This window comes from Ranitomeya imitator, chromosome 5 (assembly GCF_032444005.1).
Source record: "Ranitomeya imitator isolate aRanImi1 chromosome 5, aRanImi1.pri, whole genome shotgun sequence".
In the NCBI taxonomy this organism is placed as follows: Eukaryota; Metazoa; Chordata; class Amphibia; order Anura; family Dendrobatidae; genus Ranitomeya; species Ranitomeya imitator.
The window spans coordinates 376,072,894-376,092,721 of record NC_091286.1 but is presented as its reverse complement, the minus strand read 5'-3'; positions in this window follow the sequence as shown (position 1 = coordinate 376,092,721).

Below are 19,828 nucleotides of genomic sequence, written 5' to 3'. Positions count from 1 at the left end.
TGTTACCAGCAGGTTTGAACTCCAACCGTTCCCCACAGATGCAAACTACTATAGGCAATGATTTCTTGCCTACAGCATTCTCTATACTTTTCTGCATCTGAGATCGTCTTATAGGGTAGCTGCATACAGCCCATACCAGCTGCATTTATGCACTTTAGAACATTCCGTTTTGAACCAAACTGCTATCCTCTTACTTACTGAGTTGTTGGCTTGTAGCATGGTGCTGTGAATAGGGGTTTTCAGCCTTTGGCTGTTTAGTCTTTTGTTTGATGCTTTGCACTTCTATGGGTCTATTGGTATACCCATATAATAGAGTACATGTTCCTACTGGTATCTTGCTTCCTAAAATCTATGCTATGCTTTAACTGGAGCCATGTACTGTTGCCGATTGAATTTAGTGGAGGTTGGTTATTGCCACATCATGGGCATAACTAGGTATTCAACCATGTTGTTTTAATGTTTTTATTAGTCTCTCTCTCCCTGCAGTAGCTACACCACCACCAGCAACACAGCCACATCCCCTAATGGATGCTCTCCTCATTGCTTTCAACCCAAAAAAGTGCAGAGTATTACATGGCTTGCATACTGAGAGACATTGGCCAGCAGATTATTGCTCTGCCTGTTTTCAAAGTACATTCCAAGAAAAAATCTAATTAAGAAAAAACACAAAACCAGTGTTGGGTACCTCCTCCTATGCCTCTTCTGTGTTGTTGCTAATAATAAAATATTGTTACTGAACTTTGGTTAGTCTTTATTTTTTGAGCATGCATCTCCTCCTTTCTCCTTAATCCATTGCCATTTAGCATGCTCTAGGAGAACCCCTAATCTTACTATTATTTAGTGGTGCCCTCTGTATCTAATTCCAAAATGTGTCATTTAGAAAGTTACCGGTGAAGAAGCAGTGGTGCTGAGGGGGAACAGATGGAGAGGTGAGTTTTTTTTTTTTAATACACTGGGGAGGTGGGGAAGAGGACAATGATGGGGTGGATGAGAGAAGGATGGAGGAGAGGACAAGGATGGAGGTGGGAAAGAGTACAAGGATGGGATGTGGGGGAGAGGACAATGATGGGGGTGGGGGAGAGGACAATGATGGGGTGGGAGAAAGAACAATAATGGGGGTAGGGGAGAGGACAATGATGGGAGTGGGGGAGAGGATAGTGATGGTAGTGGGGAGAGGACAATGATGGAGGTGTGGAGAGGACAGTGATGGAGTTGGGGGAGAAGACAATGATGGGATGTGGGAGAGGACAATGAGGTATGTGGGGGAGGGGGAAATGATTGATGTGGAGGTGAGGACAATGACAGATGGAGGCTGGGAAAGATGACAATGATATGTGTAGTCTGGCAAGGAGGGCAGGGGTGACGACTGGTAGAACATCATGCCGAGGATTATTATTAATTTTTTTAGAGTATCATTGATTCCATGCACTGTACATGAGGAGAGCTTACATACAAAACACAAACAGAAATTATAATGAACAAACTAATAGTGACAGAAAGGTACAGAGGAGAGAGGACCCTACCCTTGCAGCCTTACATTCTTCAGGATAATGGGGAAGGAGACAGTAGGTTCTGGGGCTGCAGAAGTTCTGGTGATGGTGAGACAGCAGTGGGGTAATTGCAAGATGTAAGCTGTTCTGATAACATGGGTTTTCATGATCCACTTCAAATTTCAGAATGTGAACAAAGTAACGCTAATGAAGAAGGAAGCCGAAATGCACGTTGGGGTGGTCGCCACTCAAATGAAAGAGCATTGATTGTGTAAGTCCCCTTTCCTTACATTGATAATTCATGGCTTAAGGTACCTTCACACTAAACGACGCTGCAGCGATCCAGACAACGATCCGGATCGCTGCAGCGTCGCTGTTTGGTCGCTGGAGAGCTGTCACACAGACAGCTCTCCAGCGACCAACGATGCCGGTAACCAGGGTAAACATCGGGTTACTAAGCGCAGGGCCGCGCTTAGTAACCCGATGTTTACCCTGGATACCATCCTAAAAGTAAAAAAAAAAAAACGCTTCATACTTACCTACCGCTGTCTGTCCCCGGCGCTCTGCTTCTCTGCTCTGGCTGTGAGCACAGCGGCCGGAAAGCAGAGCGGTGACGTCACCGCTGTGCTTTCCGGCCGCTGTGCTCACAGCCAGAGCAGAGAAGCACAGCGCCGGGGACAGACAGCCGAAGGTAAGTATGAAGCGTTTGTTTTTTTTTACTTATAGGATGGTATCCAGGGTAAACATCGGGTTACTAAGCGCGGCCCTGCGCTTAGTAACCCGATGTTTACCCTGGTTACCAGCGAAGACATCGCTGAATCGGTGTCACACACGCCGATTCAGCGATGTCAGCGGGAGAGCCAGCAACCAAAGAAAGTGCTGGCCCTCTAGCCCCGACCAACGACATCACAGCAGGATTCTGATCGCTGCTGCGTGTCAAACTAAACGATATCGTTAGCGAGGACGCTGCAACGTCACGGATCTCTAGCGATATCGTTTAGTGTGAAGGTACCTTTACACTGCAGGTGAATCAATACACTCTGCTCACACATCGCAGGATCACTGATTCCTTCCCTTCTATTAAGGTACCGTCACATTTAGCGACGCTGCAGCGATATAGACAACGAGCCGATCGCTGCAGCGTCACTGTTTAGGTCGCTAGGAGACGTCAAACACCGGCAACAGCTGAGCGATGCAGGAGCGATCCAGTGACGTACTTATCGTTCTCGCTGGTTGTTCGCTCCATGAGAAACCATTGCAGGCATCGTTGCTTTTGCTGTCAAACATGACAAATCACGTAAACCTGACGACCAAATAAAGTTCCGGACTTTCAGCTACGACCAGCGATGTCACAGCAGGATCCTGACCGCTGCTGCGTGTCAAACACAACGAGATCGCTATCCAGGACGCTGCAACGTCACGGATCGATGTCGTTCTCATTGGTAAGTTGCTTAATGTGACGGTACCTTTACTATTCTAAGTCCATTCTGATGTATTAGCACATTACAATTTACAGAGATACGGACTCTTGAGTACCTCTTGAACTAGCACTTTACCTCCTTTCATATAGTCAGTCCACAATTGCTACAATATGGCTAGTCACTACGTGCCTACATTTATGTACTTAATACTATTATGATTATGCTGTAGTAGCTTTATTCTCTCTCCTTCCAGGACATTTCTCCATATTTCTTCTGGGTGTGTGCTCCTGTTTTTCTTTTTTTATTGTTTTAATTGTTTCATCATTGTTCTGTTATCCCTTTTATCACCTGATTCCAATGAAGCGTTACTTTGTTCACCAATTGCTGTACCGGGAGTTTCTGGTCAGTATTCCTCTTTCTCTCCATGTATTCTCACCGACTGTCCCCCTAGCCAATACAGTCCGGTCTCTTGGGCTGTACTAATTACATTATTGATAACACTACCACTTGTTTATCACCCGAAGAGACCTATTTTTTGTTCCCTTGTCTAATTTTCTAAATTTCAGAATGTATGGGGATAATCGAATGTCTTGGGCTACAGAATTCTACAGGATGTGGGATAATCGAGAGAACTCTTGCAGGCGATTGGATGAGGAATGTACAACTGCGGAGGCGAGAAGAAGATTTTGGGAGGACCAGAGATTACATGTTGGGAGATTTCGGGAGATTAGTTCAGATATATATGGTGAGACAGATTATGGACGACTTTGTAGGTCAGTGTTAGTAGCTTGAAGTGTATGCCTTGTGGAACTGGAAAACAATAAAGTGATTAGCACAGGGGAGGAGTGGAGTAGTGAGGACAGAAGTGTTGTGAATTCTGTTTTCGAACTCCCTCCTGTGGTCATGAATGGTACTTCGGCGAGTTCTGTCCATGGACTCCCTCTGGTGGCTGTGAGTGGAGCTGCTGCTTCTGAGGTTCCTTCCACAGGTGACGTAGTTTATTCTTTGGCTGGCTGTTCTATTTAACTCCACTCAGATCGTTACTCCATGCCAGCTGTCAATGTTCTTGTACTGGTTCAGTTCGCTCTTGGATCTTTCTGGTGACCTGTCTACTCCAGCAGAAGCTAAGTCCCTGCTAGTTATTATTTGTTCATTGTTTCCTTGTCCAGTTGGCTATCATGATTTTGTCTTGCTAGCTGGAAGCTCTGGGATGCAGAGTGGCACCTCCGCACCGTGAGTCGGTGCGGAGGTCTTTTTGCACACTCTGCGTGGTCTTTTGTAGTTTTTTGTGCTGACCGCAAAGATACCTTTTCTATCCTCAGTCTGTTTAGTAAGTCTGGCCTCCCTTTGCTGAAACCTGTTTCATTTCTGTGTTTGTGACTTTCATCTTAACTCACAGTCAATATATCTGGGGGCTGCCTTTTCCTTTGGGGAATTTCTCTGAGGCAAGGTAGGCTTTATTTTCTATCTTTAGGGCTAGTTAGCTCTTAGGCTGTGAAGAGGCGTCTAGGTCGTCTTAGGTACGCTCCATGGCTATTTCTAGTTGTGTGATAGGATTAGGGGTTGCGGTCAGCAGAGCTCCCACTTCCCAGAGCTTGTCCTGTGTGAGTTTAACCATCAGGTCGTTCCGGGTGCTCCTAACCACCAGGTCCATAACAGTACAGCTGGCCCAAAGTATTAATGCATCTCAATAGAGGGATAAGAGAAGTTCTGAGACCATTTTTTTTTCTCTGCAGTGTTTTTTGTCTTTCTTTTCCCCTTAACATCTGGGTGGTTCAGGACACAGGTGTAGATATGGACATTCAAGGTCTGTCCTCTTGTGTGGATCATCTCACTGCAAGGGTACAAAACATTCAAGATTTTGTGGTTCAGAATCCGATGTTAGGGCCTAGAATTCCAATTCCTGATTTTTTTTCTGGGGATAGATCTAAATTCCTGAATTTCAAAAATAATTGTAAACTGTTTCTAGCTTTGAAACCCCGCTCCTCTGGTGACCCCGTTCAACAAGTAAAAATCATTATATCTTTGTTGCGTGGTGACCCTCAAGACTGGGCATTTTCCCTTGCGCCAGGAGATCCTGCATTGCATGATGTAGATGCGTTTTTTCTGGCGCTTGGATTGCTTTATGATGAACCAAATTCAGTGGATCAGGCAGAGAAAATCTTGCTGGCTTTGTGTCAGGGTCAGGATGAAGCGGAGGTGTACTGTCAGAAGTTTAGAAAGTGGTCTGTGCTTACTCAGTGGAATGAGTGTGCCCTGGCGGCAATTTTCAGAAAGGGTCTTTCTGAAGCCCTTAAGGATGTCATGGTGGGATTTCCCACGCCTGCTGGTCTGAATGAGTCTTATGTCCTTGGCCATTCAGATCGATCGGCGCTTGCGTGAGCGCAAAGCTGTGCACCATTTGGCGGTGTTCTCTGAGCATAGGCCTGAGCCTATGCAATGTGATAGGACTTTGACCAGAGCGGAGCGGCAAGAACACAGACGTCGGAATGGGCTGTGTTTTTACTGTGGTGATTCCACTCATGCTATCTCCGATTGTCCTAAGCGCACTAAGCGGTTCGCTAGGTCTGCCACCATTGGTACGGTACAGTCTAAATTTCTTTTGTCCGTTACTCTGATTTGCTCTCTGTCGTCCTATTCTGTTATGGCATTTGTGGATTCAGGCACTGCCCTGAATTTGATGGACTTGGAGTTTGCCAGGCGCTGTGGTTTTTTCTTGGAGCCCTTGCAGTATCCTATTCCATTGAGAGGAATTGATGCTATGCCTTTGGCCAAGAATAAGCCTCAGTACTGGACTCAATTGACCATGTGCATGGCTCCTGCACATCAGGAGGATATTCGCTTTTTGGTGTTGCATAATCTGCATGATGTGGTCGTTTTGGGGTTGCCATGGCTACAGGTCCATAATCCAGTGTTGGATTGGAAATCTATGTCTGTGTCCGGTTGGGGTTGTCAGGGGGTACATGGTGATGTTCCATTGCTGTCAATTTCACCTTCCACTCCTTCTGAAGTCCCTGAGTTTTTGTCAGATTACCGGGATGTATTTGAAGAGCCCAAATCCGGTGCCTTACCTCCTCATAGGGATTGCGATTGTGCTATTAATTTGATTCCTGGTAGTAAGTTTCCTAAGGGCCGACTGTTTAATTTATCTGTGCCAGAGCATGCCGCTATGCGGAGTTATATAAAGGAATCCTTGGAGAAAGGTCATATTCGCCCGTCGTCATCACCGTTGGGAGCAGGGTTCTTTTTTGTGGCCAAGAAGGATGGCTCTTTGAGACCTTGTATTGATTACCGCCTTCTTAATAAGATCACAGTCAAATTTCAGTACCCTTTGCCGCTGCTGTCTGATTTGTTTGCTCGGATTAAGGGGGCTAGTTGGTTCACCAAGATAGATCTTCGAGGGGCGTATAATCTTGTGCGAATTAAACAGGGCGATGAATGGAAAACAGCATTTAATACGCCCGAGGGCCATTTTGAGTACCTGGTTATGCCATTCGGGCTTTCTAATGCTCCATCTGTGTTTCAGTCCTTTATGCATGACATCTTCCGAGAGTACCTGGATAGATTCATGATTGTATATTTGGATGATATTTTGGTCTTTTCGGATGATTGGGAGTCTCATGTGAAGCAGGTCAAAATGGTGTTCCAGGTCCTTCGTGCAAATTCCTTGTTTGTAAAGGGGTCAAAATGTCTCTTTGGGGTTCAGAAGGTTTCATTTTTGGGTTTCATTTTTTCCCCTTCTACTATCGAGATGGACCCTGTTAAAGTTCAGGCCATTTATGATTGGACTCAGCCGACATCTGTGAAGAGCCTGCAGAAGTTCCTGGGCTTTGCTAATTTTTATCGTCGCTTCATCGCTAATTTTTCTAGTGTTGCTAAACCGTTGACTGATTTGACCAAGAAAGGTGCTGATGTGGTCAATTGGTCCTCGGCGGCTGTAGAGGCTTTTCAGGAGTTGAAGCATCGTTTTTCTTCTGCCCCTGTGTTGTGCCAGCCAGATGTTTCGCTCCCGTTTCAGGTTGAGGTTGAGGCTTCTGAGATTGGAGCAGGGGCTGTTTTGTCGCAAAGAAGTTCTGATGGCTCGGTGATGAAATCATGTGCCTTCTTTTCTAGAAAATTCTCGCCTGCTGAGCGCAATTATGATGTTGGCATTCGAGAGTTGTTGGCCATGAAGTGGGCATTCGAGGAGTGGCGACATTGGCTTGAAGGAGCCAAGCATCGCGTGGTGGTCTTGACGGATCACAAGAATTTGACTTATCTCCAGTCTGCCAAACGGTTGAATCCTAGACAGGCTCGATGGTCACTGTTTTTCTCCCATTTTGATTTTGTGGTTTCGTACCTTCCGGGCTCTAAGAATGTGAAGGCTGATGCCCTGTCAAGGAGTTTTGTGCCTGACTCTCCGGGTGTTCCTGAGCCGGCGGGTATTCTCAAAGAGGGGGTAATTTTGTCTGCCATCTCCCCTGATTTGCGGCGTGTGCTGCAGAAGTTTCAGGCTGATAGACCTGACCGTTGTCTAGCGGAGAAACTGTTTGTCCCTGATAGATGGACTAGTAGAGTTATCTCTGAGGTTCATTGTTCGGTGTTGGCGGGTCATCCTGGAATCTTTGGTACCAGAGATTTGGTGGCTAGATCCTTTTGGTGGCCTTCTTTGTCACGGGATGTGCGTTCTTTTGTGCAGTCCTGTGGGACTTGTGCTCGGGCTAAGCCCTACTGTTCTCGTGCCAGTGGGTTGCTTTTGCCCTTGCCGGTCCCGAAGAGGCCCTGGACGCATATTTCCATGGATTTTACTTCAGATCTCCCTGTCTCTCAAAGGATGTCGGTCATTTGGGGGGTTTGTGATCGCTTCTCTAAGATGGTCCATTTGGTACCCTTGTCTAAATTGCCTTCCTCCTCTGATTTGGTGCCACTGTTTTTCCAGCATGTGGTTCGTTTGCATGGCATTCCAAGAACATCGTCTTGGACAGAGGTTCTCAGTTTGTTTCGAGGTTTTGGTGGTCCTTTTGTGCTAAGATGGGCATTGATTTTTTTTTTCTTCGGCTTTCCATCCTCAGACAAATGGCCAAAGCGAACGAACTAATCAGACTTTGGAGACATATCTGAGATGCTTTGTTTCTGCTGATCAGGATGATTGGGTGTCCTTCTTGCCTTTGGCTGAGTTCGCCCTTAATAATCGGGCCAGCTCGGCTACTTTGGTTTCGCCTTTTTTCTGTAATTCTGGTTTCCATCCTCGTTTCTCTTCAGGGCAGGTTGAGCCTTCGGACTGTCCTGGTGTGGATACGGTGGTGGACAGGTTGCAGCAGATTTGGACTCATGTGGTGGACCATTTGACATTGTCCCAGGAGAAGTGTTGTGAATTCTGTGGCTGAATTCACTTCTGTGGTCACAAGTGGTATTGCAGTCTCTGGGCTTCCTCCCTCAGGTGTTTTGGTGAGCTCGTTGGCTGCCTTGCTATTTAGCTCCACCTGAGTCTGTCTTCCTTGCTCCTTGTCAATGTTCCAGTGTTGGATCTGAGCTACTGCATCTTTCCTTGGGCCTGCTGCTCTGCTAGATAAGTGCTTCTAGTTTGTTTTCTGTTTTTTCTGTCCAGCTTGCTATTAACTTTTGCTGGAAGCTCTGAGAAGCAAAGGGGTGCACCGCCGTGCTGTTAGTTCGGCACGGTGGGTCTTTTTGCCCCTTTGCGTGGTTTTCGTTTTAGGGTTTTTTGTAGACTGCATAGTTCTCTTTGCTATCCTCGCTCTGTCTAGAATATCGGGCCTCACTTTGCTGAATCTATTTCATTCCTACGTTTGTCTTTTCATCTTGCTAACAGTCATTATATGTGGGGGGCTGCCTATTCCTTTGGGGTATTTCTCTGAGGTAAGTCAGGCTTGTATTTCTATCTTCAGGCTAGTCAGCTCCTCAGGCAGTGCCGAGTTGCATAGGTAGTGATAGGCGCAATCCACTGCTGCTTATAGTTGTGTGAGGATAGATCAGGTACTGCAGTCTACAGAGATTCCACGTCTCAGAGCTCGTCCTATTGTTTTTGGTTATTGCCAGATCTCTGTATGTGCGCTGATTACTGCACGCTGTGTTGCCTGATTGCCAGCCATAACAGTACAAGGAGCCACACCAATGATTTCCAATAGAGGGAAAAAAGAAATCCTGACAGCATTTTTTTTTCTTAGCTCTGTCTTCAGTCTTTTTTTTCCCCTAGACATTAGAGTGCTTCAGGACACAGCTGTGGACATGGATATTCAGGCTCTGTGCTCCTCAATGGATAATCTCGTTGTAAATGTACAAAAGATTCAAGATACTATTGATCAGAAATCGATGCTAGAACCAAGAATTCCGATTCCTGATTTGTTTTTTGGTGACAGAACTAAATTCCTGAGCTTCAGAAATAATTGTAAGCTATTTTTGGCCTTGAAACCTCATTCTTCTGGTAATCCTATTCAACAGGTTTTGATTATTATTTCTTTTTTGCGCGGCGACCCACAGGACTGGGCGTTTTCTCTTGCACCAGGAGATTCTGCATTGAGTAATGTTGATGCATTTTTCCAGGCGCTGGGATTGCTTTACGATGAGCCTAATTCAGTGGATCAGGCTGAGAAAAATCTGCTGGCTTTATGCCAGGGTCAGGATGATGTAGAAGTATATTGTCAGAAATTTAGGAAGTGGTCAGTACTCACTCTGTGGAATGAATCTGCACTAGCGGCTTTGTTCAGAAAGGGTCTCTCTGAAGCTCTTAAGGATGTAATGGTGGGATTTCCTATGCCTGCTGGTTTGAATGAGTCTATGTCCTTGGCCATTCAGATCGGTCGTCGTTTGCGCGAGCGTAAATCTGTGCACCATCTGGCGGTATTGTCTGAGAGTAAACCTGAGCCTATGCAGTGCGACAGGACTATGACTAAAGTAGAACGGCAAGAACACAGACGTCTGAACAGACTGTGTTTCTATTGTGGTGATTCTACTCATGCTATTTCTAATTGTCCTAAACGCACTAGGCGGTTCGATAGCTCTGCCGTTATTGGTACTGTACAGTCCAAATTCCTTTTGTCCATTACCTTAATGTGCTCTTTGTCATCGTATTCTGTCATGGCGTTTGTGGATTCAGGCGCTGCCCTGAATCTGATGGATTTGGATTATGCTAAACGTTGTGGGTTTTTCTTGGAGCCTTTGCGGTGTCCTATTCCGTTGAGAGGAATTGATGCTACACCTTTGGCCAAGAATAAACCTCAATACTGGGCCCAGCTGACCATGTGCATTGCTCCTGCACATCGGGAAGTTATTCGCTTTCTGGTACTGCATAATTTGCATGATGTGGTCGTGCTGGGGTTGCCATGGCTACAAACCCATAATCCAGTATTGGATTGGAACTCTATGTCGGTAACCAGCTGGGGTTGTCAGGGAGTACATGGTGATGTTCCATTTTTGTCTATTTCGTCATCCATTCCTTCTGACATCCCAGAGTTCTTGTCGGACTTTCAGGATGTATTTGAAGAGTCCAAGTCTGATGCCCTACCTCCGCATAGGAATTGTGATTGTGCTATCGATTTGATTCCTGGTAGTAAATTCCCTAAGGGTCGTTTATTTAATTTGTCCGTACCTGAACACACCGCTATGCGCAGTTATGTGAAGGAGTCCCTGGAGAAGGGACATATTCGCCCATCGTCGTCACCATTGGGAGCAGGGTTCTTTTTTGTAGCCAAGAAGGATGGTTCGCTAAGACCGTGTATTGATTACCGCCTTCTTAATAAGATCACTGTTAAGTTTCAGTATCCCTTGCCATTGATTTCTGACTTGTTTGCTCGGATTAAGGGGGCTAGTTGGTTTACTAAGATTGATCTTCGTGGTGCGTATAATCTGGTGAGAATCAGGCAGGGAGATGAATGGAAAACGGCATTTAATACGCCCGAGGGTCATTTTGAGTATCTGGTGATGCCGTTCGGACTTGCCAATGCTCCATCTGTTTTTCAGTCTTTTATGCATGACATTTTCCGTGAGTATCTGGATAAATTCTTGATTGTTTACTTGGATGACATTTTGATCTTCTCAGATGATTGGGAGTCTCATGTGAAGCAAGTCAGAATGGTTTTCCAGGTACTGCGTGCTAATTCCTTGTTCGTGAAGGGATCAAAGTGTCTCTTCGGTGTGCAGAAAGTTTCATTTTTGGGGTTCATCTTTTCCCCTTCTACTATCGAGATGGATCCGGTTAAGGTTCAGGCCATCCAGGATTGGACTCAGCCGACATCTCTAAAAAGTCTGCAGAAATTCCTGGGCTTTGCTAATTTTTATCGTCGCTTCATCTGTAATTTTTCTAGCATTGCCAGACCATTGACCGATTTGACCAAGAAGGGTGCTGATTTGGTTAATTGGTCTTCTGCTGCCGTGGAAGCTTTTCAGGAGTTGAAGCGTCGTTTTTGCTGTGCCCCTGTGTTGTGTCAACCTGATGTTTCTCTTCCGTTCCAGGTCGAGGTTGATGCTTCTGAGATTGGTGCAGGGGCGGTTTTGTCACAGAGAGGTTCTGGTTGCTCAGTGTTCAAACCATGTGCTTTCTTTTCCAGGAAATTTTCTGCTGCTGAGCGTAATTATGATGTGGGCAACCGAGAGTTGCTGGCCATGAAGTGGGCATTCGAGGAGTGGCGTCATTGGCTTGAGGGTGCTAAGCATCGCGTGGTGGTTTTGACTGATCATAAGAACCTTACTTATCTTGAGTCTGCCAAGCGCTTGAATCCTAGACAGGCCCGTTGGTCGTTATTTTTTGCTCGTTTTGATTTTGTGATTTCATACCTTCCGGGCTCTAAAAATGTGAAGGCGGATGCTCTGTCTAGGAGTTTTGTGCCCGACTCTCCGGGGTTATCTGAGCCGGCGAGTATCCTCAAGGAAGGAGTCATTGTGTCTGCCATCTCCCCTGATTTGCGGAGAGTGTTGCAGAAATTTCAGGCTAATAAACCTGATCGTTGTCCGGCCGAGAAACTGTTCGTCCCTGATAGGTGGACTAGTAAAGTTATCTCTGAACTTCATTGTTCGGTGCTGGCCGGTCATCCAGGAATTTTTGGTACCAGGGAGTTGGTTGCTAGATCCTTCTGGTGGCCATCTCTGTCGCGGGATGTGCGTGCTTTTGTGCAGTCCTGTGGAATTTGTGCTAGGGCTAAGCCCTGCTGTTCACGTGCCAGTGGGTTGCTTTTGCCCTTGCCGGTCCCGAAGAGGCCTTGGACACATATTTCGATGGATTTCATTTCTGACCTTCCCGTTTCTCAAAAAATGTCGGTCATTTGGGTGGTCTGTGATCGCTTTTCTAAAATGGTCCATCTGGTGCCTTTGGTTAAATTGCCTTCCTCCTCTGATTTGGTGCCTTTGTTCTTCCAGCATGTGGTTCGTTTACATGGCATTCCTGAGAATATTGTTTCTGACAGAGGTTCCCAGTTTGTCTCGAGGTTCTGGCGAGCCTTTTGTGGTAGGATGGGCATTGACCTATCTTTCTCCTCGGCCTTCCATCCTCAGACTAATGGCCAGACCGAACGAACTAATCAGACCTTGGAAACATATCTGAGATGTTTTGTTTCCGCTGACCAGGATGATTGGGTGTCATTTTTGCCGTTGGCTGAGTTCGCCCTTAATAATCGGGCCAGCTCGGCTACCTTGGTCTCTCCATTTTTCTGCAATTCTGGGTTCCATCCTCGTTTCTCTTCAGGACAGGTTGAGTCTTCGGACTGTCCTGGTGTGGATTCTGTGGTGGACAGGTTGCAGCAGATCTGGACTCAGGTAGTGGACAATTTGACCTTGTCCCAGGAGAAGGCTCAGCTTTTCGCTAATCGCAGACGCCGTGTGGGACCCCGACTTCGTGTTGGGGATCTGGTTTGGTTATCTTCTCGTCATATTCCTATGAAGGTTTCCTCTCCTAAATTTAAACCTCGTTTTATTGGTCCGTATAGGATTTCTGAGATTCTCAATCCGGTGTCTTTTCGTCTGATCCTCCCAGACTCCTTTTCCATACATAATGTATTCCATAGGTCGTTGTTGAGGAGATACGTGGCACCTATGGTTCCATCTGTGGAGCCTCCTGCCCCTGTTTTGGTGGAGGGGGAATTGGAGTATATTGTGGAGAAGATTTTGGATTCTCGTGTCTCTAGACGGAAACTCCAGTATCTGGTCAAATGGAAGGGTTATGCTCAGGAAGATAATTCCTGGGTTTTTGCCTCTGATGTCCATGCCCCAGATCTTGTTCGTGCCTTTCATGTGGCTCATCCTGGTCGGCCTGGGGGTTCTGGTGAGGGTTCGGTGACCCCTCCTCAAGGGGGGGGGTACTGTTGTGAATTCTGTGGCTGAATTCACTTCTGTGGTCACAAGTGGTATTGCAGTCTCTGGGCTTCCTCCCTCAGGTGTTTTGGTGAGCTCGTTGGCTGCCTTGCTATTTAGCTCCACCTGAGTCTGTCTTCCTTGCTCCTTGTCAATGTTCCAGTGTTGGATCTGAGCTACTGCATCTTTCCTTGGGCCTGCTGCTCTGCTAGATAAGTGCTTCTAGTTTGTTTTCTGTTTTTTCTGTCCAGCTTGCTATTAACTTTTGCTGGAAGCTCTGAGAAGCAAAGGGGTGCACCGCCGTGCTGTTAGTTCGGCACGGTGGGTCTTTTTGCCCCTTTGCGTGGTTTTCGTTTTAGGGTTTTTTGTAGACTGCATAGTTCTCTTTGCTATCCTCGCTCTGTCTAGAATATCGGGCCTCACTTTGCTGAATCTATTTCATTCCTACGTTTGTCTTTTCATCTTGCTAACAGTCATTATATGTGGGGGGCTGCCTATTCCTTTGGGGTATTTCTCTGAGGTAAGTCAGGCTTGTATTTCTATCTTCAGGCTAGTCAGCTCCTCAGGCAGTGCCGAGTTGCATAGGTAGTGATAGGCGCAATCCACTGCTGCTTATAGTTGTGTGAGGATAGATCAGGTACTGCAGTCTACAGAGATTCCACGTCTCAGAGCTCGTCCTATTGTTTTTGGTTATTGCCAGATCTCTGTATGTGCGCTGATTACTGCACGCTGTGTTGCCTGATCGCCAGCCATAACAGAGAAGGCTCAACGTTTCGCTAACCGCCGGCGCTGTGCTGGTCCCCGACTTCGTGTTGGGGATTTGGTTTGGTTGTCATCTCGTCATGTTCCTATGAAGGTTTCCTCTCCTAAGTTTAAGCCTCGCTTCATTAGTCCGTATAAGATTTCTGAAGTTCTTAATCCTGTGTCATTTCGTTTGGACCTTCCAGCTTCTTTTGCCATCCATAATGTGTTCCATAGGTCGTTATTGCGGAGATACGTGGCGCCTATGGTTCCCTCCGTTGATCCTCCTGCCCCGGTGTTGGTCGAGGGGGAGTTGGAGTATGTGGTGGAGAAGATTTTGGATTCTCGTATTTCGAGACGGAAACTCCAGTACCTGGTCAAGTGGAAGGGTTATGGTCAGGAAGATAATTCCTGGGTTTTTGCCTCTGATGTTCATGCTGCCGATCTAGTTCGTGCCTTTCATTTGGCTCGTCCTGATCGGCCTGGGGGCTCTGGTGAGGGTTCGGTGACCCCTCCTCAAGGGGGGGTACTGTTGTGAATTCTGTTTTCGAACTCCCTCCTGTGGTCATGAATGGTACTTCGGCGAGTTCTGTCCATGGACTCCCTCTGGTGGCTGTGAGTGGAGCTGCTGCTTCTGAGGTTCCTTCCACAGGTGACGTAGTTTATTCTTTGGCTGGCTGTTCTATTTAACTCCACTCAGATCGTTACTCCATGCCAGCTGTCAATGTTCTTGTACTGGTTCAGTTCGCTCTTGGATCTTTCTGGTCTACTCCAGCAGAAGCTAAGTCCCTGCTAGTTATTATTTGTTCATTGTTTCCTTGTCCAGTTGGCTATCATGATTTTGTCTTACTAGCTGGAAGCTCTGGGATGCAGAGTAGCACCTCCGCACCGTGAGTCGGTGCGGAGGTCTTTTTGCACACTCTGCGTGGTCTTTTGTAGTTTTTTGTGCTGACCGCAAAGATACCTTTTCTATCCTCAGTCTGTTTAGTAAGTCTGGCCTCCCTTTGCTGAAACCTGTTTCATTTCTGTGTTTGTGACTTTCATCTTAACTCACAGTCAATATATGTGGGGGGCTGCCTTTTCCTTTGGGGAATTTCTCTGAGGCAAGGTAGGCTTTATTTTCTATCTTTAAGGCTAGTTAGCTCTTAGGCTGTGAAGAGGCGTCTAGGTCGTGTTAGGTACGCTCCATGGCTATTTCTAGTTGTGTGATAGGATTAGGGGTTGCGGTCAGCAGAGCTCCCACTTCCCAGAGCTTGTCCTGTGTGAGTTTAACCATCAGGTCGTTCCGGGTGCTCCTAACCACCAGGTCCATAACAAGAAGTGGATTAGTAGGCAGCAGAGTTAAGGACAGACTGGAGGGATGTAATGGTTGATGATCAGGTCCAAGACCCCACATGGAGTCAAGGCCATCCCAGTTATGTGGGAAGTTCAGAAGAAAAGGTGATGGTCTTGTTGCCCCAGCTGCACAGCAAAAGAGGGAGCAGGCTGCAAAAGTGCTGAGGCCAGCCCCTAGCCATTAAGTTGGCTGCTACTATGCACCGTGGCTGGCCCCTAGCTATTATGCCAGCTGCTACAAAGCGCAGAGGCCAGCCCCAAGCCATTAAATTGGCTGCTACTGTGCACCGTTACCGGCCCCTAGACTTTTTTCTGTCCACGTTGCCTCAACCCAATACTCCACTTCATAGAATCATGGAAGATTAGAGCGCAATGCAGAAATCACTAAACCATCTCAGACAGATATCTGTCCAATCTCCACCGTCTCATCGGGTCAGAAAGAGTGGGCTGTCTATGCTCGCCTGTCTATGATGGAGCAGCACTTCTGCCTTCCAGCTCCTGCCTCATGTCACGTACCCACAAGGGGATACACCACCTTACATATGCTAACAAGCACCCTTCAAAACCAACAAGTGGGCCTCCATGCGGGACGTGTGTGCTGTGTTGTGTTGCTCTGAGTACGCCACGAATATGATCAGCACTGATGATATCGTCATCAGCATTATTATCTAACTTTTATGTTTCCTTGAAAAAATGTTTCAGGCAATCATGGATCAGGTGGTGGCACAGGAGGAAGAGGAGAAATATTAGTTTTGAGATATATGGCGGAGACAGGTTTTGAATGGCTTTGTAGGTCAGTGTTAGTAGCTTGAAGTGGATATGTTGAGGAATTGGGAGACAATGAAGGGGGTAGAAGCACTGAAGAACTAAGCACACCAAACCAGCTCAAAGGAGCTCCCCGACAAGACACAAGTGGGTTGCACTCTGTATTGTCAGAGACAGAAGTGAGGTATAACTGTTCTTATGGAAAAAAGAGAAAATTCATCTCACCCTTGTAGAATATTCCCATAGTCCATTGGAAAAGTCTGATACTGAGGACTAAAAACACTACACGTGTTCGAAACGTGTTCAGTGGTTCATGGCATTCTTCCCTTGGTAAATGCCGGTTATTTGCAAGAAGCTTCTTATTTTAAACATGTCAAAATAAAGACTATTGATTTTATCTCCGGAGCTGGATACCTTTTTGTCTTCCCACATAACTGTTCTTAACCTAAGCACCACCTGCATGACAAGTCATCTGAATGCAAAGCATGAGCTGCAGTGGAGTACACATCTGAAAAACAAGGAAAGATCTGATCTTCCTCTTGCTCCCTCTTGTGCTGCAGTCTCGGCCTCTTCCTCCCGAGCAACAAGGCCACCAGGCTAACTGCAAATAGAGGATGTGACAGCACCAACACCAGCAGTGTCATCGAGCATTTCTACACCATCCCATTGAAGCTTTCAGCTGCTCATCTCCTAAACATCTCCAAAACACTGGATCCCATATTGTACATGTGGCCTTACAAGTGATTTTTAAAGGGCTAGCAATATGTTGGGATCACAGTAACCACAGTGCATGATTCACAGCTGCCACTACTTTGACGGTGAGCCATCCCTGCCCTGCACCAACATACAAAATCAGGTATGCTCTGAACAAAGTCATCAGTGTAAAGGTCCACATAACCAAAGATACATGGTGTTAGGCGCCGGGATTCTCCCGCTGCACAGGGTAGATCCCAAGCCTCGTCTGCATCAGCGGTCTCACCATTCAGCTTTGGACGCTGCGGGTGCTGCTGAGCATAGATGTCTATGGTAACGTCTATGGCATAGATAGCCTATGGTAACCAGCGGTAGGCAGCGACTAGCAAACGCTCTGGAGACTAAGTCCAGAAATAACCCTACTGAGTATGCTCGTGATGTGGCAACGTCTCATTGGAGGTCGGTCGTCAGCTGCTCTGGTGATGTGGCAGCTCTGCATTGGTCCGCAATCAAGGTCCTGTCTGACTGGACTTGAGCTGAACATATAAAAGAGTCTGAGGTGCACGCGGGCACGCTAGTATCAATCTCTTTATGTGTGTGTATGAGACGTTGCAACAGTGTGGTCTTTATCAGCATGTGATCAGGGTTGGCGGTTCTCCGGAAAGGGGATTGTCTGAATGAATTCAGGGCTGGCATCTAGCCATTAGAATTGCGGCACCTCCGAAGAGGATTGGTTGAGTGCTTTTGCTGATTGTGTGACCACTGTTTGCTTTTTATCCCATGAGCGGGCTTCGTTTCCCTGTGAGGTTAACAGGGATCTTATTTAGCATCATTCCTATTCCGTTATTGTGTGCGAGTGACACAGCTCTATTGCAGAGCATCTATTTCGTTACTATGTGCGAGTGACACAGCTTTATAACAGAGCATCTATTCCATTACTGTATGCGAGTGACACAGCTCTATTGCAGAGCATCTGTTCTGTTTCTGTGTGCGAGTGACACAGCTTCATGTGCTGTTCACTGAGAGACGTTTAACTCGGTGTATGCAAGCAATCGCTCTCTGTGTGTTCCGTCATTGTTCACACTAGCTTCAGTTGTACATCTCTGAATGGTGGACCCTGGGTTGCGATTGCACTTCTCTATTAAAATTTATTTAGTGCAATCCGCCAACCCTAACACTTGGACCAGTAAGCACGGACAAAGACGTTATATCTCTGTAACTGCAGAACAACACAACTTCATGACCATTGAGTAGGCCTCCATGCAGGACGTGTGTGCCATTTTGCGCTACTTCAAGTACTCCACAAACATAATCAGTGCCGATGATTTCATCATCAGTGTTACTTTCCCACTTCTATGCCTCCTAGAAAAACAAAGCTTCAGGCGATGATGGATGAGGTGGTGGCACAGGAAGAACAGGAGGAGGAACAGGGATCATTCACACCATTATCAGGCATCCACATATCTTGGAGGATGGGTTCCTGTACCAACAGCGGCAAGGTACATAAATATCCAACCAGGGCACAGTTTTGGAGGATGAGGAACGTGTTCACAGCAGGGTGGTACTTAAAGCAGCTCACAGGCTTCACTGGAGCGTGGCTGGGAGGGTACAGACAATACAAGAGGACCCAGATGATACACCTCCCACCAAGAACAGTTTTTCCTTCCCTCTGTGCAGCCTGGCACACATAAGGCAATACATCTGCTGTGCCTGTGCAATGACTGCCAAGATTGTTACAAGTGCTTATTACTATGTGGCCACCCTGCTGGAGCTCCACCACTAGCACAACATGCCATCCTTACCTCAGTTACTAGAGCGATATCAGAAAATGTGGGAATACAAGTGCACGCTGTCCAGCACCACCTATATGACAGTATTCTCCTTGGAAGGGGGAAGATTGGAGATAAAATCCATGGACAAATGTGTCCATGGTCTATCAGGAATTGGCAAAGGCACCAATTCCCCGGCCAGCCGGTTGTGGGAGCTCTTAGCATGGGCACAAACTTCACAGACAGACACAAAACTCCATACATCCGACGTAAATGAGGACCACCAAAAAGCCCTCAAGATGGCCCCACGAGTAGCCGAAATCCCCGGATGTTTACTCAGAACGGAGTCCTGGAACTCCCAGAGAACCCTGAGATGAAACTTAATGGGAACAAACAGTTTATCCACCGGTTTGGATGGAGGAGCCTGAGACTGAGCCTCTCAAATCTCCCGTTCCAACCCCGATGACACATCAGCCACCACCACCTGAGGTTGAAGAATGGAGGATGGAGATTCGGGGGGAGATACCGGATCCAGACTCTGGGACAAGGCATCAGCCCTAACCTTCTTGGACCTAGGGCAAAAAGTAATCGAGAACTGGAATCGGGGAAAAAAAGCGACCACCTAGCCTGACTGGGGGTAAATCTTTTCACAGACTCAATGTACGTCAGGTTCTTGTGATCAGTAACCACAGTAATGGGATGAAACACCCCTTCCAAAAAATGCCTCCACTCTTCAAAAGCCAACTTAACGGCTAGAAATTCCCAATTGCCCATGTCATAGTTCCTCTCTTCCGGGAACTTCTCAGAAAAGAAGGCGCATGGCCTCATATTGGTCAAAGTGGCGGCCCCTGAGAAAACACCGCCCCCACCTCTGAGGCGTCCACCTCTACCACAAAGGGTTTGGAAAGATCTGGTTGAACCAGGACTGAAGCAGTCATGAAGCATTTTTTCAAAGATAAAAATGCCGCAACAGCTGAAGGTGACCAGTTCCTAATCATCAGCCCCCTTCTGCGTCAAATCAGTGAGGGGTTTGACCACTTGAGAGAACCCCTTAACAAAACCTCTGGTAATAATTGGTGAATCCCAAAAAGCATTGAAGTCCTTTCAGGTCACAGGGCTGCACCCAATTCATAATGGCTTGAACCTTCTTGGGATCCATACGAAACGCTTCACCGGATACAATAAACCCCAAAAAAGACAGTTATTGGACAAATACTGAGCATTTTGCTAAAGTGAAGAGCTTGTTCTCTCTGAGTCTTTGGAGTACTGCTCACAGATGACCAATATGGGCCTGCCTATCTGAAGAATAAACCAGAATATGATCTAAGTAAATGAC